Raw genomic sequence first — 26,274 nt, forward strand, 5'->3', positions numbered from 1 at the left:
GTATCATGTCATCTGCAAACGGTGACAGTTTTACTTCTTCTTTTCTAATTTGTATTCTTTTTTATTTCTTTTTCTTCTCTGATTGCCATGGCTAGGACTTCCAAAACTATGTTGAATAATAGTGGCAAGAGTGGACATCCTTGTGTTGCTCCTGATCTTAAAGGAAATGCTTTCAGTTTTTCACCATCGAATATGATGTTTGCTGTGGGTTTGTCATATATGGCCTTTATTATGTTGATATAGGTTCCCACAGTGCACACTTTCTGGAGAGTTTTTATCATAAATTGGTGTTGAATTTTGTCAAAAGCTTTTTCTGCATCTGTTGAGATGATCATATGGTTTTTATTCTTCAGTTTGTTAATATGGTGTATCACATTGATTGATTTGTGTATAATGAAGAATCCTTGCAACCCTGGGATAAATCTACACTTGATCATGGTGTATGATTCTTTTAATTATTGTTGGATTCTGTTTGCTAGTATTTTGTTGAGGATTTTTTTTTTGTGTGTGTGTGTGTGTGTGTGTGTGTGGTACGTGGACCTCTCACTGTTGTGGCCTCTCCCATTGCGGAGCACAGGCTCCGGACACGCAGGTTCAGCAGCCATGGCTCATGGGCCTAGCCGCTCTGCAGCATGTGGGATCTTCCTGGACCGGGGCACGAACCCATGTCCCCTGCATCGGCAGGTGGACTCTCAACCTCTGTGCCACCAGGGAAGCCCTGTTGAGGATTTTTGCATCTATATTCATCAGTGATATTGGTCTGTAATTTTCTTTTTTTTCTTTTTTTTTTTTTGTAGTATCTTTGTCTGGTTTTGGTGTCAGGGTGATGGTGGCCTTGTAGAATGAGTTTAGGAGTGTTCCTTCCTCTGCAGTTCTTTGGAAGAGTTTGAGAAGGATGGGTGTTAGCTCTCCTCTAAATGTTTGATAGAATTCACCTGTGAAGCCCTCTGGTTCTGGACCTTTGTTTGCTGGAAAATTTTTAATCACAGTTTCAATTTCATTACTTGTGATTGGTCTGTTCATATTTTCTACTTCTTCCTGGTTCAGTCTTGGAAGGTTATACTTTTCTAAGAATTTTTCCATTTCTTTCAGGTTGTCCATTTTATTGGCATAGAGTTGTTTGTAGTGGTCTCTTATGATGCTTTGTATTTCTGTGGTGTGTGTTTTAATGTCCCCTTTTTCACTTCTAATTTTATTGTTTTGATTCCTCTCCCCCTTTTTCTTGATGAGTCTGGCTAAAGGTTTATCAGTTTTGTTTACCTTCTCAAAGAACCAGCTTTCATTTTTATTGATTTTTGCTATTGTTTTTGATGTTTCTATTTCATTTATTTCTGATCTGATATTATGATTTCTTTCCTTCTACTAACTTTAGGTTTTGTTTGTTCTTCTTTCTCTAGTTCCTTTTGGTGTAAGGTTAGATTGTTTATTTGATATTTTTCTTGCTTTTTGAGGTTTCATTGTATTGCTATAAATGGTCCCCTTAGAACTGCTTTTGCTGCATCCCATAGGTTTTGGATAGTCGTGTTTTCATTGTCATTTGTCTCTAGGTATTTTTTGATTTCCTCTTGATTTCTTCAACAATCTTTTGGTTATTTAGTAATGTATTGTTTATCCTCCATGTGTTTGTGTTTTTTACATTTTTTCCCTGTAATTTATTTCTAATCTCATAGCCTATGGTCACAAAAGATGCTTGATATGATTTCAATTTTCTTAAATTTACTGAGGCTTGATTTGTGATCCATGATGTGATCTATCCTGGAGAATGTTCCCTGTGCACTTGAGAAGAAAGGGTAATCTGCTGTTTTTGGATGGAATGTACTATAAATATCAATTAAATTTATCTGGTCTATTGTGTCATTTAAAGTTTGTGCTTCCTTATTAATTTTCTGCCTGGATGATCTGTCCATTTCTGTAAGTGAGGTGTTAGTTTTTGATTATAATATCTTCAAGTATTTTCTCATGTCCTTTCTCTCTCTCTTCTTCTGGACCCCTATAATGTGAATGTTGGCTTGTTTAATGTTGTCCCAGAGGTCTCTTAGGCTGTCTTCATTTCTTTTCATTCTTTTTTCTTTATTCTGTTCTGTGGCAGTGATTTACATCATTCTGTCTTCCAGGTCATTTATCCGTTCTTCTGCCTCAGTAATTCTGCTATTGATTCCTTCTAGTGTATTCTTCATTTCAGTTATTGTATTGTCCATCTCTGTTTGTTTGTTCTTTCATTCTTCTAGGTCTTTGTTAATCATTTCTTACATTTTCTTGTTCTTTGCCTCCATTCTTTTTCTGAGGTCCTGGATCATCTTCACTATCATTATTCTGAATTCTTTTTCTGGAAGGTTGCCTATCTTCACTTCATTTAGTTGTTTTTCTGGGGTTTTATCTTGTTCCTTCATCTTGTACATAGTCCTCTGCCTTTTCATTTTGTCTATCTTTATGTGAATGTGGTTTTTGTTCCACAGGCTGCAGGATTGTAGTTCTTCTTGCTTCTGCTCTCTTATTTGTTTTTTTAATGTTTTTTTTGTAATGAGTGTAACAAATTCATAATCTTGAAAACATATTCCTTCTAGGTCAAATATCCCTTTTAAATTAATCAACTCTCAAGGGAAAAAAGACAACCTACGAATCAGAAAACATATTGGCAAACTATATCTGAAGTCAATTATAATATTCATGAACAAGTTTGTCATATTTTTGTGTGCAAGTCTGAATTTTGTTTCAATCAATAGGCTTAGGAAAAGCTACTGTAATTGTTGAGTGGAGTTCTTCAGCGGCTGTTCTAGCCTTTTGCCAAAAGTTAGGGGTTTGTTTTTCTAAATCCCTTTCAATATGTTCCCATCAGGCAAATTTCATACAGTGTTTGCTTGACCCTCACCAACAGGCATGTGAACTAACTGATATATTTAAAAAAACAGGTTGGTAAGTTTGAGTAACTATGTTAAAAATTTCAGCAAACCTATGGAGGTCCTCAGTTATTTTAGGTAACTCTTTAACTATGGCTCATAATTCAGCTTTAGTCCAGGGAATGTAAGAAACTTGAGTTTGTTTGGTCCCAGTACAAAGAAATTGTCTGAAGGTGGAGGGAATGAAAGTGTCCATGTTGGAACTCCTTCCCTACTCTTTTGCTTAAACCTGCTGATTAATTCTACTAGCTCAGTGAAGAAATATTTCTGTAGTTGTCTTCTGACTCACAGGATCTTCTTTGCATTATCTTCTAGTTCTCTTGTGGCCTTCGTTTTTACTTTGGATCAGAGACTGTGCCCACAGGTCCTCTTCCTCCTCTATAATTATGTATAATTATGTCCTCATCCTCTTTTTTTTTGGCTGCATTGGGTCTTTGTTGCTGCACACGGGCTTTCTCTAGTTGCGGCAAGCGAGGGCTGCTCTTCATTACGGTGTGCAGACTTCTCATTGAGGTGGCTTCTCTTGTTGTGGAGCACGGGCTCCAGGCACACAGGCTTCAGTAGTTGTGGCAGGTGGGTTCAGTAGTTGTGGCTCGAGGGCTTTAGAGCACAGGCTCAGTAGTTGTGGTGCACAAACTTAGTTGCTCTGCGGCACATGGGATCTTCCTGGACCAGGGCTCAAACCCGTGTCCCCTGCATTGGCAAGTGGATTCTGAACCACTGTGGCACCAGGGAAGTCCCTGTCCTCATATTCTGATGAGTCATTATCCTAAGGATCCCACCTCTTGGGGTCCAGGTTCTCCTGTAAAATAATCATGCACATCTTTGAATGGGGCAGACTACAGCCCTGCCTTTTAGTCATCTCACATGCCATCACTTCAATATGCTCTTCTTTTTGTTGTGTTTTCTTTATCATAATGTCCAAATTGGTGGAACATGCCCTCTGTACTTGTTTAACACCAGAGTCTCTTCAGTCTTTTATGGTTCCCTGCTGAGCCGTAATTCCTTTTCTGTGCTAATCCTTAGCATGCATAACAAGGGCCATGTTATAGCCTCAATAGCTTGCTCACTTTCTTTTCTCCACTTTTACTTTCTCACCCCTTCAATTAATATATCTAATAAGGCCTTTGGTGTTTGGGGAGCTTCCTTATACTCATGCACCAGCCCAAAGCATTCCACAGACCTAGCCAGTTCACCCACATGGAAGTGGCTAGCCAGACTGGTGTTTCCCCACCAACAATGGGCTTTCCCCCAGCACGACCCCTCTACCCATTCCTGTGTTTTCAGTCTCCTGGCTGGCTTGCCAATTGTCCCAGGTTGGAGGGAATAAAAAATGCCCACTGAACTGACAAGGTATCTTGAGACTGAAAAATGAGGCAGGTAGCTCCATATAGCAAATGGATCAGTTTACTATAGGGTAACTTACATACAGGGTAGGATTGGACAGATGGTGATCCAGAAGGATTTGCAGCTGCACTCCATCTACACTGCCAAAGGACCATTGGGACAATTTTAAAGTTAACCTAGGGTATGGGGGTACATGCTTGGAAATAGGGAATGCATTCCTAAGTCAAGATTATTGATGGTTAACTAGTCTTGTTGGTGCCAGGAATATGTCAGTGAATGTTTTTACCATTATTTGGAGACTAACAGAGCATGGAGGCCATGCTTCATAGACCTAATGATCGTCAAACAATATCTATTCACTACAAAGCCATTAATGATGAAAGAAGAAGTTTACTACACAGTAAAGTCCTTGGTTGGGTCAGTGGAAAGACAGAAGGAACAGAACAGGCCCAAATGGCATTAATTATGCTAATGGCTATTCATATCCTCAGAAGACAACTTTAAAGGGTAGGTTCTGATAGGTTCAGAGAAAGAGGTAATGGGGAGAGGTTTAGGGAAAAAGGGAAGTTCAGGGAGAGAATTAAAATGGGAAAGTGGGGGATACAGAGGAAATAGAGGCAGTGTAGAAGGGAAGGAGGAAGATGGCACCAGAGGTAGGACCTAAGCACAAGCTGGCTGCCCTGCTTCCAGGGACAAAGGAGATGGAGGACAGGAAAGAGAGGCCTCAGAAGCCATTTTGTCTTTCTTCAATTGATTGCCTCAGTTAATTTAAAAACGGTATTTTGTACAGAGGCAATTTTAGACTCTTGATAATGTTTGGAAGCCTCAAAATACTAGTCAAAATAGGCATCCAATTCACTTTTAACAATTTCCGAGCCATAGCTGTCCAATACCATTTTAAGAAAATTAATTTTGGGGAGTTCAAAAGTTCCCAATAATGTCCTTGAGTGTTCTAAGTTACTTCTGGTTAAGTCAGTCCATATAGTTAGAAATGCTCATGAGGAGGGACCATGGTTTTTTTTTTAATTTATTTTTATTAGTTTCTGCTTTATAACCAGCCAGGGTCCCTGAAGGGGGAGTGTCCTCAAAACATTTAGATGACTGAGATCTTATTTCTTAGAGGTTTTTTTCTCTAGATCCAAAATGGAAAAAAAAATTCTAAATAGTCCAGTTCCAATAGAAACAGCCCAGTTCCAAAACAATTGGACAAAAATCTTAGCAGCACAGTTCCAATAGGAACAGCCTGGTTCCAAAAGAGTCAGGCCAAAGTGCCAAATGAGTACTCACAGAAAGGACAAACCTTCAACAAAAAGCAGTTCCTGAAAAAAGTCTGGGGAGCTTCAGAACACAAAAGGAGCAGAGCTCAAATCCAGGAAAAACTTACCCTCAAACTCCAAGGTCAGCAAGAAAGCAGCGAGGTCAGTGGGCTCTGTGGGTCCCAGCACCTGTTTGCTCACCAGCTTCAAAGTTATTGGGGGTCTCTCTGGATCCCATTTCTCTGACACCCAGTACTGCTGACCTAAAACAATAAAACAGCCAGTTATTTTACCAGCAAAATGGGTTAATTGGAGAACAGCAAAGAATTGAAATTTGGGACATGCAATCTGTGGTGAACCACAGGCAAGTCAGGAGAACATAAGAGATGAAAGTTTCTTTTATAGAGGAGAAGGGGGAGTTGGGAGTGACTCATGTAAACAAAGAGTCCTTTGGAGGAAACTGGAAGTTTGTAGTATAGCAGCTTTTCATGGGCTGAGTTGTGACAGTCTTTAATTGGCTGGGCTGTTACCAGGCAAGGAAAAATGTTTTCTTCCTCCTGCTGGGTAGTAAAGTAGTAACCTTCTTCCTGTTGGAGATACTAAAATACATTTCTTCCTGTTGGTTCTGCAATTGAGTGGTAGGGCATGACAGCTCTCCTTTCTGTCCTCCCAATTCCATTTTAAATGAGATTTCTGTTTATTAATTTTTACAATGTTAAAAGATATACCATATGTGTAATTGTAATATTAAAAGAAGAAGAAAGAGAATATGGAGTAGAAGAAATATATAGAGTAATAATGAGTTTTAAAAATTCAGGAAAGACTCTAAACCATAGATCTAGGAAGCTCAAAGACTATGAAACATTAAAAAGTACCAAAAAAAGAAAAGACAACTCATTGAGGCATATCACACTCAAATTGTATAAAATAAAAGACAAATAGCACATCTTGTAAGGAGACAGCAATAAGTCAAACTGATATTATGTACCTTTGAAGTCATGTGATTGAGAATAACACTTCATCTCTGTGATCTTCCTGCCATAAACACATTACTTACTCTAATCACAAGAAAAACATTAGACAAATCCCAATTAAGGGACAGTTTACAAAATACCTAACCGGTAATCCTCAAAGTTGTCAAGGTCATCAAAAACAAGGAAAATCTGAGAAACTGTCATACCAAGAGTTGTATAAGGAGACATGACTGCTAAATGTAATATGGTGTCTTGGATGGGGTTCTTGAACAGAAAAAAAGGACTTTTGAACAACCTGGGGAAACCAAATAAAGTATTGACTTTAGTTAATAACAATTTACCAATATTTGTTCATTAATTATCATAAAGGTACCATATGAATGTAAGGGTGTGGAGTATATGAGAGCCCTCCACACTATTTTTGCAGTAATTCTTTAAATCTAAAACTGTTCTAAAATAAAAAGTTTAATTAAAAAATTAACTAATATTTCTGAAATTTTTAAATCATTCATTGTTTTTAAAACCTTGAATGATCAAAATGCTAAAACATTGTTTAAAATAGTTTAGGTATTATTACATGAGGTTAAAGGGAATATTGTTTCGGAATTTATGGTTTGCATGTAAGAAAAGTTCTACAGTGATTGGCAGAAGTTTTCTCAGTATTCATAGTGTGGTATATGGAAAGGAGAGGAGAATGGCTGCAAGATGAAATGAAGCATAGGAGGAGAAAGTAAGAGAATATCAAGGCACACCTTAAGAATAAGAAATAATATAGTGAAACATCATTGATTGGAGTTTGGAATTTGTGATCTGACTGTGACAAAGATTATATCTATACAACTTTGCACAAGAAATGCTGTTTCATGGGCCTGAGATTTCTTGGCACCATGATCTTTATATCAAAAGACTGATACTGTCAAATGAAGTACTACTAGTGAAGCACTGAAGTAATGATTATAATAACATTAGCAGGAACAGCTACTATTACAATAATACATAGTAAATGCTGGCTGTATTCCTTTCTTTTATTCTCACAAGCTTCCTTGCTCCCATTTTTTTGTATTTTATTAGTATTATTGCTCCCATTTTTTGATGGGGACAATGAGGCTTAAAAAGTCTCACAGTCACATCGTTAGCAAATGTAAAGCCAAAAAGATCTGTCTGGCTTCCAAATATTAGCACTTGTCATGATACTAGAAAGTCTATAAAAAAGTCAAGTATTAGGGCCCCAGATACAAGTCAGATACATAACGTAAGTGTTCATCAAATAATAGTATGAATTATCCTGTCTCGTGGATCACCTATATTATACTTCTGTTTGACTACATTACCTCAGTGTTTTTTAGGGTATCTATATTTGTAACATATTTATAATATATATGTAAATGTGTAATTTATCTTTTTCACAGATATATGTTAAACTTTTTGTGCATTTTTTGAACATTCATCAACTAATGATGCCAAATTTGAGGAGGCAACCCAGAAGTGTACTCACTGCTTACAGTGTAAAGATTTATACTTTATCATTTATTTATTTGCAAGTGGATAATTGAGAGGCTCTCAGTGTTAAATTGTTTGCACTCTGTTAAATGATTTGATGCTGATGGGCCCCAGATGTCCTGAAAATGTTCCCACACCCTTGATGGCTCCCTCCATACACTCATTACTGCTTTAGCATGGCTGAACATATTTACAAATTCTAGGTCACCATCTGCAAAAGATGCTATGTTGTATCTATTTCAAATAAAAAGTGTGCTTTTATATATTATGGATAATATTATGCCCCCTTGAAAAATATGATAGTATTAGAGTATAAAGATCACCTCTGCATCTTTGTGGTTATCACAAGCTGAAAAACCAGGGTATTAGATGGAATGCTAAAGTCAGCAAAATGAGAGTAGGCATAGTTTGTTGGAATGAAAGCCCCTGTCCCTACTTCTGTATGGAAACCAGCACCTTGATTTTCCCCATCCAATATTTCCTGTTGCTAAGTTTTTTGTTTTTGTTTTTGTTTTCTTTTTTTAAGCCGTACGCAGGCCTCTCACTGTTGTGGCCTCTCCCGTTGCGGATCACAGGCTCCGGACGCGCAGGCTCTGCGGCCATGGCTCACGGGCGCAGCCGCTCCGCGGCATGTGGGATCTTCCCGGACGGGGGCACAAACCCATGTCCCCTGCATCGGCAGGCAGACTCTCAACCACTGCGCTGCCACCAGGGAAGCCCTGTTGCTAAGTTTTAAAAAAAACAAAGAGATGAGATAAAAATTATGTCAAGGGTCTAGTGCTGAACACTTAGTAAGTGATTAATAAATGGCTAGATGTGTTAGGAAACTAGCATAGTAATTTTGCAAATGTTAGTCAAATGTATTTTAATTTCTCTACAAACCACATTTTCCTTAAGCTGCTCATCTCTGAGATCAATTCATTTCCCTAAGAAAAAAATGGATGCGAATTTAGAAATTACAGAAATGATTTCTTACTGAGAAGGAATTTCCAGCTCAGCTTTTTGGGCTGACCTGGACTCTGTGGTATGGATGGGACTTAGAGGTCACCACTGCCTCTTCTGAGTTGAAAGCCAGTGGGCATATTATGGGAAGAAGCCAGGTGACCCTGAAGCAGAAGCTGGGGTTATTGTGCCCGTTGAAGGGGCTGAATGGAAAATGAGGCAAAAAAGATTCAGGAGGTCCAAGAGCTGCAAAAGGGGCTGAGTTAGTGCCCCAGCTAAGACAAGAGGCATTATAGCATCAGAAATGACAGACTCCTGTCACTAGTACCCATAGGATAAACGGCAACCAGGTAGGCCTTTCATAGCCTTTGGCAATAGGACAGAGTTTTTAATCTCAAACAACTCAACAAAACTTTCTAGTTCAAAATGGATCAAAGCCAGATACTTGGTCTCCTTAACACTAGGTACTAACCAACTGAGCTAACTATAACTGTAGTGATTGCAGGCAAATACCTAACCAACCTATGAGGACTTTCAAATACCATTATTGATGTTTCTGACTACTCACCTTTGCAGGGGTATTGAAAAATGCCTGTGCTTTTAGTGTTTTTTTATTTTATTTTTTTAGATTGCCAAAGAGTAAGAGAACACTATTTAACAAACAAACATAGAGGCTTCCGTGCATGTGCAATAAATTTTGGACATAGCATGAGAAGCCTCATTCACAGCTATCACACTACATGGAAACTCCAATGCATATAAAAGTGAGGGAGCAACCAACATGAAAACTCTAAGAGGATTCTTTATTAAATGAAGTGGGCATAGTTAAAAGCACTGATTTTCACATGTCAGCTGGGCTGCTACAGGTCTGATTATGGAATTTGCACATTAAATTGCCCGGCCCCTTTTGTATGCTTTCTTCATTCAAGTTTTGCAGGTGTGTTAGTGAAGTAATCTGATTTTGACATCGAGAATCTTATAGGTACAGGCTTATCTAATGTCTAAAGTTTTTGGAAACCAATAAGAGATGTTTCAGCCTGTCAAAGTTGTACTGGTTTCACCTAAATGGAGTAGCACTCTACTCAATTCAGTAAGGAAAGCTAACAAAATGCAAGCATTAACTTCATATCACTTCTGTATATTAATATAAGAATATAATATAAAAAATATAATAAAATATTAATACATAATATGTTCTATAACATACATGTTATAAGATATATAATAATATTATATAGTCTATAATATAATAATAATGCCTACTCTAAGACACAAGGCTCTATTCTTGGAATACACAGGTAAATAAAGCATAGCCTTTGCTCTTGAGAATTTTATTAGAGAACAGGTTACCAATGGAAGTTGGAACCAAGACAGGCGTATCATGTAGGAGCTGAAGTCATAAAGGACATGCTACCACAGGCAGTATGGAAGCTGGGGGAGAAAAGCCCTAGCCCTCACAGCTAAGCTTCTGTTCTCTGGTTGAACATAAACAATTTTATAGAGCAACAGAATCAGACCACTCTGTGATTGTGATAAATCAAGACAAAAACAAGGCAACTGTGTAATCATATATGTATACAGACAAAACAAAATATTGTCCCAACCACAAAAATAGACTTTATATTCCCATATACTCTCCTATCCTGGCTAATAGGAGTGTCTACTGCTTCACCACCAATTAAAAGTGTAGCTTCACTCCTTTTTTCTCACCTTCTAGATAAGAAGTATTAAGATACTTAATCATAGTATTACCTTTGCTTCTTCTTAGCATCTGATGCAGACTAAAGCCCCACTTCCTTAAAGCCTCCCCCAAAATACCTAACCCCAGACAAATCCTAAAACAAGTCGTTTCTAACACCCTCTTACTGAGATGCCCCAAGAGTAAATAATGCAACAAGCCAATAAACTCTACTCAGGTCAAATATAAGCGTGTTCCTGGTGGTCTCTGGCTAAAAAGAAATGACACCAATTTGTATCCTTTTTTTTTGAAGTTCATAGAATCTTAAACTCTCAGACCTATAAATACTTGAGACCATGTAGTCTGAACTCAACTATATGCATAAAAATTTTATTATATTCTTGATGTATTAGTACACATCCTCTAATAAACACCCCTAGTATTAAAAACATATGGTTTATCAGCTCTGTGATGTTAGGCAGCTGTTTAAAATTTCTGTGCCTCAGTTTTTCCATCAGTAATTGGGGATAAAAATGATACCTACCTCACAGTGTGATCATGATGAGTAAATATAAGTAAAACAGTTACAAAAGTGTTTTTCACAAAGTAAAGTTTTTCTCTTACTATTTGCTATTGTCTTTGAAACACATCTTTGTATGTATAATTTTGTCTATTCTGGGTTTGTTTGTGCCTTTAAACCTTAAGTGTTTGTTTTTAATTATCTTAATTAGGTTTTATTTTTTAGGTTTGACTCAGAATTCTATCCTTTCGAGGACATTCTTAACTTTGAGCTGCTAACCTACTTTCCTACTTTATTCACTATCCACCTCAGATTTATGTCACTCCAAAATGAGATAAGCTCTTCACTGAAGACAATGACGATATATTTGAGTAGGAAAGATATGGGGGCAGAGGCCTTTAACATGTCCTTAGACATTTCCCTCCAGATAAATGAATTTATTAACAACATCCTTTATAAATAGTCATGATAGAAATCATTAATCTATCCAATAGCACAATCTCCCTGCCCAAATTTCTTCATTTTTTTCAAGTATATTATAAGAAATTCTGTCAAATGAGTTTCTGAAATCTTGACACAGTCTTTAACATAACTCTGAACCCATATCTGGGAATACTGTTAAAAATAATGTATCATCCAGCATAACTTAATCACAAAATTTCATGCTGTCACTTCTTTAAATTTTTATAGATATACCATTTTATCAGTTTATAATATTTTCTGTCACAACATCAAGCTCACTGGCTCATAGGTGTCACTAACTTTATCCTTTTTTGAAAATCAGGACAATATATGCTAATCTTTATCATTCCCTCTAGCTGTATTCGACATAGTTTTTCATACATTACCAACATTGGTTTATCAATTTCATTTGAACTCAATAAAATATCAATAAAGTATCGATAAGTTCTTCATTTAACTCTATGAACAAATGTTTGAACAGGAAATGTTTGAGAATAGAGCCCTTTGATGTCACCAGATCACAAACCCTTTGGGGATAGCCTTAAATATCTAAATTCAATGAGTCAAATGTTCCAATTAACTAGGTTTCAAGTCATTGACTTTCAAACTTTTTGACAGTGAGTTACACTAAGAAATACACTTTACATTGACCTCTCTCCTGTTCTCTTTTACACACACTCCCCGCCCCCACACACAGAGAGAATGTGTTTAATCTTACTGTATATTTTCCTTCTGTTGTATAAAAGCTGCACCCTAAACCCACCAAACTGACTTCACAGCCCACTGATAAGCAAGTCGCAATCTATGGTTAGAAAAACACTGCTAAACATCAGTTTTGCATGTTTTTCTGACTAAACCTAATATAAAACTAACTATCCCTGTAAAACTGGCTTGAGTTTCTCTCAGTCAAGATTGGCTAGATTAATCCTCTGGGTTTGGGACACAAGGCTTTTTGAGGCAGGAGCTTGCTGTGTCCCCCTTTGCCTGGCAAGGAAATAAACCTATTCTTTTCTACTTCAAAAAAAAAAAAAAAAGATTGGCTAGACTATGCTTCAGTAATAAACAACTTCAAAATCTCACTGACTTAAAATTACAGTGATTTGCTTTTCAGTCTTCATGTACTTGGAAACTTTCTAGGTCATCCTCATATAAGGACCCAAGCTAAAGCAGGTCCTGTCTCTGTGTTACCATTATTGCCAAGAAGGAAAAAGAAATATGACATATTAATCTAAGTTCTCTGTTTCCAGTTGGAATTGACACTGTGAGTCATGTCCACTCCCATTTTATTTGCAAAGGAAATCATGTAGACACCCTCATAGCAAAGAGATCAGAAATATTTTAACTTACCATATGTCCAAATGGAGGAGAAATCGAATAATCATGAATAGTCCTAATGACTACCACAATCCTTGTAATTACTACTGAGTACAAATGCTCACTTCAGTCAATGTATGTCTCCCATCCAATCAAGACATCAGGCTCAAAGGCTAGGATGCTTAGGTAATGCTCAGTGTTGCCTGTGGAATCTGACTCTGCCTTCTATGTTTTGCCTTCTCTGTTATCCCTTTTGGTCACCTCTGAAATAGGTGTTAAAGATTATACCTTGGGGGTTGGAAAGTCAGTGGTCAATATATGTCAGATTCTCTTTTAATAGAGACTGTCTTTTTGATGGTATGAATTTCTCAAAAAAATTGTTTCTTACCTATATTATGTTCAGATGTATATTCAAATCAACACATCTATTGTTTTATTTTTAACATAATTTTCATTATTTCTGTATATATTTTTTTGCTTTCTCCATATCCCCCCCCACCATATGTCTCACTCTCTTTAAACACATAGTGACTTTTAATCTCTTTTCTCTAATCAATGTTCTTTCTCCAATTAAAAGGATTTACTGGTTGCCAGTATTGTAATTGGGTCTTTGTTCTGAGATTAACTTAATTCATGGGTTTTAAAAATGGGTGTGAGAGCCGTATTCTTGATTTGATCCTCCTCACAAGGCTTAGTGTTAATCAGTCTTTATTGCTCAAAAGCTTCTTCAGTTTCATCTGTTTCCACTGGGGTTGAAAAACACATATCTTTCTAACGCTATGAAAATGCTAGTCTGGACGCTAACCCCCTTCACTTCTGCTTGTGAACTAGCCAGTGTTTTGTTATGCTTCTCTCATTTTTGGTAATGCCTTGTCAAATGCAACCAAGATTAACTCTAACACATGCTGGCATTTTGTTTTTCAATCTCTTCTCCTAGAATCCCAAGTTCATTAGGTACTTGTTTGCCTTCCAAATTATTGCAGGCAACAGGTTGAACAAATATTTTGTGACTTCATAATGTAGGTCACCAGCTTTCCAGCTTGCAGTAATAGTTTCTTTACTGTCAACTGAACAGTAAACAAATTCTATGTATGTAAGTGCAATTTAGGTTCATGTTGTGGCAAACTAATGCTGGTACCAATTTCTGAATCATTCAGTAATGACCACATTAGGCTACAGTGGCTTAGAACCAAAATGGTTCATTTTTCACTCATGCTACACGTCCAGTGCACATCAGCTGGGGACTCTGTTCTGGCTGTCCTCTTCCAAGTACCAGGTCAAATGGGATCCAGTTCATGTTTCACAATTGCTAAGGTAGGAAAAGGGAGATGTGAAAATTGTGTAATGGCTCTTAAAACTTTTGCCTAGGTCACATGACAGCTCCTAATTTCAAAAGAGGTAGGGAATTGAAATCACAGTATATGACTAGAAGGAAGGCTCATAAAATGTTAGTGACTAGGCTTAATGACTTTAATGACTTTATATGTGTGCTTCTGGGTAGATACTGTGTTAAACATGCCTATACCTTCTCATTTAATTTTCAAAATAATTGTGCAAATTGAAATCATTATCCATTTTTTTGGTCACATGGCAATTGAGACTTGGCCAAGGAGAAGACACATTAGTAACTGTGCAAGCCAAACACTGAAACTGGGTTTATTTGTCTCCAATGCTGTTGCTGTAAATTACTTAGATAGAGTGAAAAAAGTAAAACTAAATTTTAGAACCATCAGACCCTGGCTCTTCTCTCTGGAGATACTTACTGCTTATCTCCTTCAAGTGTTTGATGCTCTTTAGTCATTCTCTTCATTCTTTTCCAAATATCTTTCCAAATGTTATTGCTCACATCCCCTCACCCAATATAGTATTAATAAGACTAGGCTAAAAAGTATTGTAACAAATAGATCCTAAGACATTTCTCAATATAATAGATGTTTATTTCTCATTCATATAATAGTACAGGTTTTTATTCCTGTTTATAAAGTGGCTGTCCTCTAGACATCGATTTAAGAGTCAAACTTTTATATTGTGTCCCTAGAGGGCTTGGGGTCATCCGTATTTTGCGGGAAAAGCCTCAGCCAGAAGTTTTAGATCTCAATTCTGCTCAGATGCTGTTGGCAAATATTAATCATATGGCCATATCCAACTGTAAGAGAAGCTAGAAAATGTAGTCTTTAGCTGGGCAGCTGCTTCCTAGCTATGACTCTATAACTATAGAAGAGAATAATTGATTTTTTGGGTAGCTAACCCTCTCTAACACTCACACACACACACACACACACACACACATGCAAACACACACACACGTGCTCACATGTTCTGTACCATCAAAATATGCCTGACATTAATCATTATTACCTTAATGTATATTTTATTCAATATCTCTTCTGAAAAGTTTTCCATGGGAAGTTATTACATTCAAATTTTAGATGCATTTTGCAAAACCTCTGCTAAATGAGGCCCATGGTCAAGAAATTTGGGAGGTGCTAGTTTAAAGGAAAACAGATTTTTTTTTCCCAGAGGATTTTTTGCAGCTTTTAAGCATGTTAATACAAATTATATATCCTTAAGCAATGAATATGATATTTAGTTTTTCCCCAAAATAATTGAACACAAAACTCCTAGAATCACTTTTGTCATTTAGAGTTACTAGGGTACCCAGTTTTGGAAACACTGGTTTAGAGGACTTTAAAACTCCAGTTTGAGCTTGAATAAATCAAGACTTGAGATGGTTCTCAGCCCTGAAATGCTAATGTATAGAAAGATACGTCTCTTCCTATATGCAAAACTAGTATTCTGTAAACTTGTGTCTGCTGTCTTGCATTAGATCACTCTGGAAAGATACTGGAAAGAGGTGCCTCAGAGCCCTGACTCTCTGAACTGCAGAATACCTTCTGTTCTGACAGATGGGGGCCTGACAAGCTCTTGTTGCCATCAGTACAATGCTAATGTGAATTCTCTTTACAGCTTTGAACAGTGTTCTTTTATAGCACCGAAGGACTGGTCTTAGACCCTCAGGAGCGCTACCAAAGAAGTGGATGTCCTCATTTCTGTGAAGTCTCCACCGGGTTCTGTACTCCCTGTCTGGAGCCAGATAATAAAAATAATCCCTAAAACAAACAAAAGGATTTTGCTTGCTGGCCAAATTTCAGATCAATAGTGGGAAGGAGCCAAGATTCAGAAGCCTGCCTGGTGAGAGAGGCTGCAGATCATTAAAGATGAACAGAGCCATAAAACACCAACACAATTGGTACAACCAATTGCAGTGCTTTTGGCAGGCTCTGTCTGCACAGAGGCCACAGATTGAATGTTCCTGGAAACTAGCACAATGCACTCCACAAACATTGTGGGTGAGGCCCTCTTAAGTCGCCTGCAGTGTAGGCTGGGAAGCCAAGCAGGGAAGTGCTCTTGGCCCCTCTGGATGACTGAGGCTATATGTTGCATAGTGCTTGGGAGCTGTGTGCTTGTCAAAAACAATCCATTTCCATAGCAGCACTTAAACACAAAGGCCTAGGGTCCGTTCATACTTATGCCTGAAAAGAGTTGGCAAATAACTGTTTAATGTCTTGAAGCAATTGTTAGAAATCATAGCTGATAACCTACCCTAGTCTTTAACACATGTTATTATCAATTTGCTAGAAAATGGTAGTCTCCAGGTGAGGACTGGTTATTTCTCAAATCTCAAAATAAATGTATGAATGAATATACAAATGAATGAGTAAAATCTATTCTGAAGCTGAACTTATATAAAGGGATAGATTGAAAATTCATACCTGTTAGGTCTGGTTGGTACCCCTGACTTTAAGCAAACATTAAATTTCAAAATTAATTATTAATATACAAAAAAAGGTGGAAGTTGCTTATAAGCAGGTTGTTTTCTTTACAAAGGGATTTACCAGGAGATTACGTTTTAAAAATTGAGGTATAATTTATATACAGGAAAACACACAGATCTTAAGTGACCAAATTGATGAGTTTTGACAAAAGTATATATCCATGTAGCCAACACACAAATCAAGATATAGCCCATTTCCATCATCCGAAAAAGTTTTCTCATGCCCCTTTAGAGTCATTTTACCCTCACCCTGGCAATTACTGTTCTGGTTTCTATCCCCATACGTTGTCTGTTTTAACCTTAATGTATTGAAATAATATAGTATGCACTCTTTCATATCTGGCTTCTTCAGTTCTTTAGTTTTATGAGATTTGTTAATATTACTGAGTGTTAACAGTATATCTTTCTTTTTTATTGTTGTGTAGTATTCCACTGTATGAATATATCTCCTATTGATGGCCACTTGAATTGTTTCCTGGTTTGATTTATTAAAAACAAAGTTGTTAAAGTGATTTTATTTATTTATTATTAAGAGATAATTGACATATAATGTTGTATTCATTTTAGGTGTATGAAATAATGATTTGATATATGTCTATACTGTGAAATGATTACTGCATAAGTTTAGCTGACATCCACCACCACACATAGTTACCTTTTTTTTTAACTTGTGATGAGAACTTTTGAAAACATTCTTATACAAATCTTCTTGCTAACATATGTTTTTATTTTCCTTAGGTAAAAACCTAGGAGTAGAATTCCTGCCTCAGAGGGTAGGTATGTGTTTAACTTTCAAAGAAAACAAATAGTTTTCTAAAGTGGTTGGATATATGAGAGTTCACACTGATCCATAATCTCATCAATGTTTCTAGTAGTCAATTCTAGCAATTCCAACAAGTGTGAAGTTTAATATGCATTTTTCTGACAACTAAAGATATTGAATATTTTTTATGTGCTTATTGATCATTCATGTATTTTCTTTTTACTGTAGTTTTCTTTAAAATACTTATATAAGAAATATAATCATTTCAGCATCTCTACCACATATTAGGCACTCTAGAAATGTTTACTGAATTAAATAGAAAGCTCTTCTAGTCTTTTCAAAACATTATATGATTTTGAAATTTTATTTGTATAAATATTTATCAACATATACACTGAGACATATTGATGAGTGAGTTTAGCAGTAGGTATGCTCTCTGCCATTCATTCCCCATCAAAATGGATTCACTCAGTATATTGATTGGTCCAAGTAATACATGGCACAAATTAATTCACATGTATGACTCACAGCAAAACTCTCACTGGGGCAATGGAGGAGTCAATAGATATTCAACATAGAATAGACAAGAAAGAGAATGAAGTTCATTATGGAAGATCTAAATCCAAGCCCATGCTCTGCAGTTTTCTAACTGTATGACTCACTTAACCTCCCTGAGTTCCAGCTAATCATCTGTATAATGAATATGAAAATATCATCTCTTTCAGAGATCTGTTGCATAAATGTGAAGAAGCATAATCCTAGGCTTGCTTAGAAGAAAGGGTGTCCTGAAATACAAAGTACATAAAGAACTCTCCTACCTATCTGACTACATATTTCCATCAAGCAAAAAGACTGAGAGACTCCAAAGTTATCTAGAGTGTCTCACATACCATCATACTTTTATTTATTTATTTTTATTTTTTTATTATATAAGTCTCAGGTGTCTGGCATTATAGTTCAACATCTCCATACACTACAGAGTGATCTCCACCACAGGTCTAGACACCATCCATCACCATACAGTTGGCCCCCTTTACCCACTTCACCCACCCCCAATCCCCTTCCCCTCTGGTAACCACTAATCTGTTCTCTGTATCTATGAGTTTGTTTTATTTTAATTTGTTTGTTCCTTTTTTTTTTTTTTAGATTTCACACATGAGTAAAATCATACAGTATTTATACTTCTCTGTCTGGCTTATTTCACTTAGCATAATGCCCTCAAGGTCAATGAGGGCATTATGTTTTTGCAAATGGAAGGATTTCATTATTTTTTATGGCTGAATAGTATTCCATTTTATATACATACCACAACTTCTTTATACATTCATCCATTGATAAACACTTAGGTTGTTTCCATATCTTGGCTACCATAAATAATGCTATACTGAACAAAGGGGTGCATATATCTTTTCAAATTAGTGTTTTCATGTTCTTTGGATAAATGCCCAGAAGTGAAACAACTGGATCATATGGTAGTTCAATTCTTAATTTTTTGAGGAATCTTCATACTGGTTTTCATAGTGGCTACACCAATTTACAGTCGTACCCACAGTGTATGAGGGTTCCCTTTTCTCCATATCCTCTCCAACATTTGTTATTCCTTGTCTTTTTGATAAGAACCAGTCTAACAGGTGTGAGGTAATATCTCATTGTGCTTTTGATTTATATTTCCCTGATAATTAGTGATGTTGAAAACTTTTCATGTGCCTGTGGGCCATATGTGTGTCTTCTCTGGAAAAATATCTTTTCAGATACTCTGTTCATTTTTAAAATCAGGTTGTTTGGTCTTTTGTTATTGAGTTGTATGAGTTTTAAAATATATTTTGGATATTAACCCCTTATCAGATATATCATTTGCAAATATCTTCTCCTATTCAGTATGTTGTCTTTTCTTTTTTTTTTTTTTAATTTTTTTAAATTTTTAAATTTTTTTGCGTTACGCGGGCCTCTCACTGTTGTGGCCTCTCCAGCTGCCGAGCACAGGCTCCGGACGCACAGGCCCAGTGGCCATGGCTCACGGGCCCGGCCACTCCACGGCATGTGGGATCTTCCCACACCGGGGCACGAACCCGTGTCCCCTGCATCAGCAGGCGGACTCTCAACCACTGCGCCACCAGGGAAGCCCTGTCTTTTCTTTTTGATGAATGTTTCCTTTACTGTGTAGAAGCTTTCTTGGTATGGTGTAATCTCCTTTTTTTATTTTTGCTTTTCTTTCCCTTGCCTTTGACTCAGATCCACAAAACATTGCTAAGTCCACTGTCGATGAGTTTGCCTATGTTTCCTTCTAGTAATTTTAAGATTTTAAGTCTTGTAACCAGTTCTTTCATCCATTTTGAGTTAATTTTTGAGTATGGTGTGAGAGAGTGGTCTAGTTTCATTCTTTTGCATGTGGCTGTATAGTTTTCCCAACATAATTTATTAGAGACTGTCCTTTCTCCATTGTATGTTCTTTGCTCCTTTGTCACAGATTGTCTATATATATGTTGGCTTATTTCTGGGCTCTCAATTCTGTTCCATTGATCTATGTGCCTTTTTTTTTGTGCCAGTATCATACTGTTTTGATTACTATAGCTTTGTAATATGGTTTGAAATCAGAGAGTTTGATACCTCCAGCTTTGTTCTTTTTTTTCAAGATTGTTTTTGCTATTCAGGGCTTTTTGTGGCTCCATACAAATTTTAGAATTATTTGTTCTTGTTCCAGGAAATATGACATTGGAATTTCAATAGGGATTGCATTAAATCTGTAGATTGATTTGGATAGTATGAACATTTTAACGATATTAATTCTTCCAATCCATGAACATGGAATTCCTTTCTATTTTTTTGTGTCTTCCTCAATTTCTTTTATTAGTGTCATAGTTTTCAGTGTACAGCTCTTTTGCCTTCTTGGTTACATTTATTCCTAAGTATTTTATTCTTTTTGATGCAATTGTAACAAATGGGACTGTTTTCTTAATTTCTATTTCTGATAGTTTGTTATTAGTTTATAGAAATTCCATAGATTTCTGTATATCAATTTTGTTTCCTCCAGCTTCACTTCATTTATTAGTTCTAGCAGTTTTTTGTTGGAGTCTTTAGGGCTTTTTCTATTTAGTATTATGTCATCTGCAAATAGAAACAGTTTTACTTCTTTCTTTCCAATTTGGATTCCTTTTATTTCTTTTTCTTGCATAATTGCTATGGCTAGGACTTCCAATACAATGTTGAATAAAAGTGGTGAGAGTGAGTCAACTTGCCTTATTCCTGATCTTACAGGAAAGGCTTTCAGCTTTTCACCATTGAGTATGAATTTAGCTGTGGGTTTGGTATATATGGCTTTTATTACATTGAGGTACATTCCCTTTATGCCCACTTATTGAGAGATTTTTTTTATCATAAATGAATGTTGAATTTTGTCAGATGCCTTCTCTGCATCTACTGATCACGTGATTTTTATCTTTCATTTCATTAATGTGATGTATCACATTGATTGATTTGTAGATGTTGAACCATCCTTGCATCCCTGGAATAAATCCCACTTGATAATGTTATGTGATCCTTTTAATGTATTGTTGGATTTGGTTTGCTGATATTTTGTTGAGGATTTTTGCATCTATGTTCATCCAGAATATTAGCCTGTCATGGCAGGGCTGCAGCTGATGCTGCAGTGTGCTGGTGGGTGGGACTAGCCCCTGGAATGCCTGGGGGGCAGCCACCACAGCTGCTGGATACTAGTGGGTGGGGTTATCGTCTGGCTAACTGTTGCTGGGGTGGGCAGGGCTCTCAGCAGGGGATGGCCACTGATGCTAACAAGTTAGATTGAGATTTCCAAAATGGATCCCATCAGAGCTGAAATTAGCAAGGTAGTCTGAGTTTGATAAAATGACTCCCACCAGTGTCCCTGTCCCCAGGGAGCATCCCAACTGGTTCCTGCCTCTCCAGCAGATGCTTCAGGGTTAGTAAGTGGGTCCCCTCCACCTATAGTCCATCTGCTTTTCAGTCTGGTGTTTTTGTGTTTCTTTTCAGGTCAAGTAAGTTGATGCATGAGACCTTTAAGAGTGGGTTTTCCATTCCCTATAGTTCTACATGTTCTCTGGTGGTTTTCAAAACCAGGTGTTTGGAGGGGGGCTCATCTCTCCTGTGCAGGATCCAAGGGTTGGGGTGCCTGATGTGGAACTCAAATGCCTCACTCTTCAGCAAAATAACCCTACCTTTGTGAGCCTCCCCAACTGTGGATCACTGGCTGAGGTGTGGTTTTTCCCTTAGTGAGCTCATATCTCTGTTTCTCCTATCTGTCTCAATGCTGTCCTTTGTTGTGGAGACTCTATTTATCCAATTTTCAGAGGAAATTATTCCATAAGTAGCTGTAGATCTGTTGTGTCCGTGGGAGAAGGTGAGTTCAGGATCTTTTCTACCTTCTTAAACTCTCCAGTGTCATACTTTTAAAAACAGGACAGTGAAGATCATCCACTACCAATGATAAGACTATATTAGATCTTCAATTACAAATTGTTTTTGGTGAATCAAACAGGGCTATTTAATTAAAAACAAGCATTTCTAAAACTAACAAAGCCTACAAAAAACATAAGTAAATAGTACACAAAACCTATATATGATGAAGCCCAAATAAACATAAATAATCCAAACGTAATTATAGTCACTGATTCAAATCTTGTTTTTGCATGAATAGTTATACCCTCTTGAATCACCACTTAAAAGCCCCCCCCCAAAAAAATATTTTCAAACTTGCCTCACAGGCTGGAAAAAGTTGTTGAGCTCAATTAATTTCCACAATGTTATTGCAAAGCATAATCCACATTTTAGCTTCCATGTTAAAATAAGGCCCCTTTTTATAATTTCTGTACAGAGATTTCACCTATATTTATATAACAAAACAATGGTACAATAATGAGAAGATAAATTTTTTATGATTTATTTACTGAAGGCAAATTTATATCAATCACAGCCTTGATTTAACATTTTGATTATTTTGGTACTACCACAAATGTTCTTTCTCAGATTATGAACATTTCTTCTTTTAATATATGTATTTAGATGAAGCTCTAAAGTATTGTTATTTTCTGTGGGTAAGATTTATTTTTCAGATTTTTTGTTCATATAAATAACCAAAAAACACAGCAAAGGGCTTCCCTGGTGGATCAGTGGTTGAGAGTCCGCCTGCTGATGCAGGGGACACGGGTTCATGCCCCGGTCCAGGAAGATCCCACATGCCACGGAGTGGCTGGGCCCATGAGCCATGGCCACTGAGCCTGCATGTCCGGAGCCTGTGCTCCGCAATGGGAGAGGCCACAACAGTGAGAGGCCCGCGTACTGCAAAAAAAACAAAAAACAAAAAACACAGCAAAGTGATTTAATTATATTATAACCAGATCAGAATTTAGATATTTATATTATATACAAATACACCTTATAAAGTTAAAATATAGTCATAAATTCTATTTCTTTAAGATGTATGTCTCTAGATGTTTTTATTTGTTTTCATGTTTTTCCTACTACGAGATAATCTTCTAGCAAAACCTTAGCCATGAACTTGAATGCAAACCAAACAAAACAAAATTCTGTGTGCATGCATTTTTTTCACCTATTATAAATAATTAAGAGACAACCGTAGGGGAGTAAATCAGGTACAGTAAATCCCCTACATACGAACCTTCAAGTTGCAAACTTTCAAAGATGTGAATGTGCTTTCCATCAATGTCAGGCATTAGTAAAATTGCAGCTTGACCTCTGTCTCCTATTGCTGATGATGCTTTGACTCTACTATCTCCCATCTCCTCTCCCTCCTCCAGTCAGTAACGCTTGTTGCCTGTTCACTAAATGCCAGCCCCTGTATGCCAGCTGTGGTACTGTACTATGGCACTTTTCAGGGTACTGTACTGTAAGATTTAAAACGTTTTCTTTACTTTTTGTGTTTGTTTGATTTTTATGTATTATTTGTGTGAAAAGTATTATAAACCTATGACAATACAGTACTATATAGACAATTGTGTTAGTTGGGTACCTAGGCTAACTGTTGGACTTAACAAACAAATTGGACTTAGCAAATGCACTCTCAGAATGGAGCTCGTTCGTATGTAGGGAACTTACTGTAATTGTCTCTGTTCTGAAAGTAGATAATACAGTCTGACTGAAAAGTTGAAGTAATTTAATGGTAAATTTGAATTTTCATTGTGTATCTGATATTCAAGGAGTTCTATTCATAGTTATATAATGTTTTTAGTGTATTAGGCTATTTAAACCATTGTTGTATTGCTGAAAAAATACATACTGATGTTTGGAAATCAAAACCATATTTTACATTCATTTAGGTGGTTTACTGTTTTAAAGAACTCTGCTGACTTCTGTCATAAATCACATCAATTTTTTGAAATCCAAATTGTTTCTCCCTAATTTATCTTAAATTTGGAAACTTGAGTTCTTATAAAATTCTTATGAATGCTAACTCTAGATCTTCCTTTCTCCATGTTGTCTAATAAGCTATGATTTGTATTATAGTCGTATGCAACACTGTGTAATTTTTTTATATTAATCAAGTAACAAATAGTATCCATTAGCTGCTGTATACATTTGTGGTTGCTCTTCTAAAATTGGGTTTGTATCTTGTATTTCAGGGAGGAAGAGCCAGAATAGTATAATTAGCATAGTTTTGGGGGGAAATTATATTTATTTAAGCCATGTTTAATCTTTTTGACATGTTTCAAAATATGCAGAAAAGTTCATTTGAAAATTTAGTCAGATTGGATCCTCAACTTCTAAATGTAGCCCAGAATTAAAGAATTAGGATTAGAAGGCAGAATGAGGCCTCCAGAAGTTTCATTGAATTCCCTTTTATATTCTCAGTTACTCAAGGGAAAAGAGAAAGAGGTAATTTATGGGGCAGTTTGGAAATATGGGAAAGATATTACAATTAAGAAATCCAAATATCAAGAGATGGCTTAGTCTAGGTTAATCCAACCACTTAATGGCATTTGTTGACCCAGGTGAGGAACAGTAATATGTAAAAAGAGTAATTAACACTTCCATCTTAAATAACAGGTGTTAGACTGAAAGAGATAGGGCTGGAAGCAATGCAAAGTGCCTGGGACAATAACCCATGGTCAGAAGAAGGATCAAGTAAGGATTTCTTAAAAGACAGATCCATTGAGGAAGATGCTCCCCAGTGTGGTCAGCAGGAATCCACAGAAGCAAATACAAATAAACAATGGATGTCAGGAAGCTTGAGATAGTCCAGTTAGATAGTTATCTGGCCTGAGCCTGGGGCCAGAATCAGACAACAGGTGGATGTACAAGAAAGCTGGCTAGCTGGTCTCTGGGCTGCAACCATAAATAGGACTCTGGACCAGAATTATATACCAATTAGAGTAGAAGTTAGCCATGTCTGACCTTATTCCCAGACTGTTTTCCTAGATATGCGAACCCTACCTTCACCTCAAGATTCCTATAAAGAGCTGCTCCTGTTTATCCAGAGTATTTCTCTAACTTTGCCGTTTTTATATTTGCCCTAACTTTCTATACACCCACTCTTTGTGCTACTAGAACTTGGCTTTGTCCCTTGATTTTGCTCCTTTGCCTTGCCTTAATTTGCATTCGGTTTCTTAGCTCCAGCTTGTCTATTTCATGACTGACTCAGAATTCCTAGAGGGTGCTTTCTCTTGTCCCTAGACTCTATGCCAAGAAACTGCAACTGAAGTATTGCACATCTATGCTCAGATCTAGCACTGGATACCACCAACCCACCCAGCCTTTTCTTTAAGGAAAAAAAAAATTGATGATGGATTTGCCAGCTTGGTTAGAACTGGCTCAGTTAACCTGAAGTGTAAATACATCAGCTAAATACCAAGCAAAACTTCAAAAGGCAGAGATGAGAGTTTTTGTGGTACAAAGAGCTTTATATATATTATAATGTATAATACCTAAAACAGTAACAAGAGGAATTATTATGTCTGTTTTGCAGGAGTGGGAATTTAAGATCAGAGAAAATAAGTAGTTGAATGTAGGTTGTGAAGCTGCTAAGTTGTAAAGCTGGGTATAAAATGCAAATAATCATTTTCTTTCTACTTCTCTGTGGAGATGAGTTTTCCTCCAATAGACCCTTTGCTTTGGATTCTGGTAAACAATGAAATGAATTCTCCTAGATTAGGATAGAGGGATGATCTGACATATCCTAATCCTTTATCATGTCTCCTCTATTCTCTACCCTCAAGCTGGTAGGAAGTTTGAACAGAATGAAGAAATAAGAGGTATCAAAACCAGCTCTCCCACTTCTGGATATATATCCAAAGGAAATAAAATCAGTATCTTGAAGAGATATTTGCACTCCCATGTTCATCGCAGCATTATTCACAATAGTCAATATATGGAAACAACCTAAGTGTTTGTTTGTCAGTGAATAAATGGATAAAGAAAATGCAATACACACACACACACACACACACACACAGAGGAATATTATTCAGCCATAAAAAAGAAGGAATTTCTGACACTTGTAATAACATGGAAGAACCTGGAAGACTTATGCTAAGGAAATAAGTGAGACACAGAGAGACAAATACTGTATGATGTCACTTTTTTGTGGAATCTAAAAAAGTCAAATTTATAGAAGGAGAGATTAGAATGATGACTACCAGGGGCAATGGGGGAGGGGAAATGGGGAGATATTGGTCAAAGGGTACAAAGTTTCAATTATAAGAGGAATAAGTTCTGGGGACCTGATGTACAACATGGTGATTGTGGTTAATCACTGCATACAAGAAAGTTGCTAAAAGTGTGGATCTTAAGTGTTCTTA

The sequence above is a fragment of the Mesoplodon mirus genome (genome assembly GCF_964341445.2).
Source record: "Mesoplodon mirus genome assembly, chromosome: 3".
NCBI lineage: Eukaryota > Metazoa > Chordata > Mammalia > Artiodactyla > Ziphiidae > Mesoplodon > Mesoplodon mirus.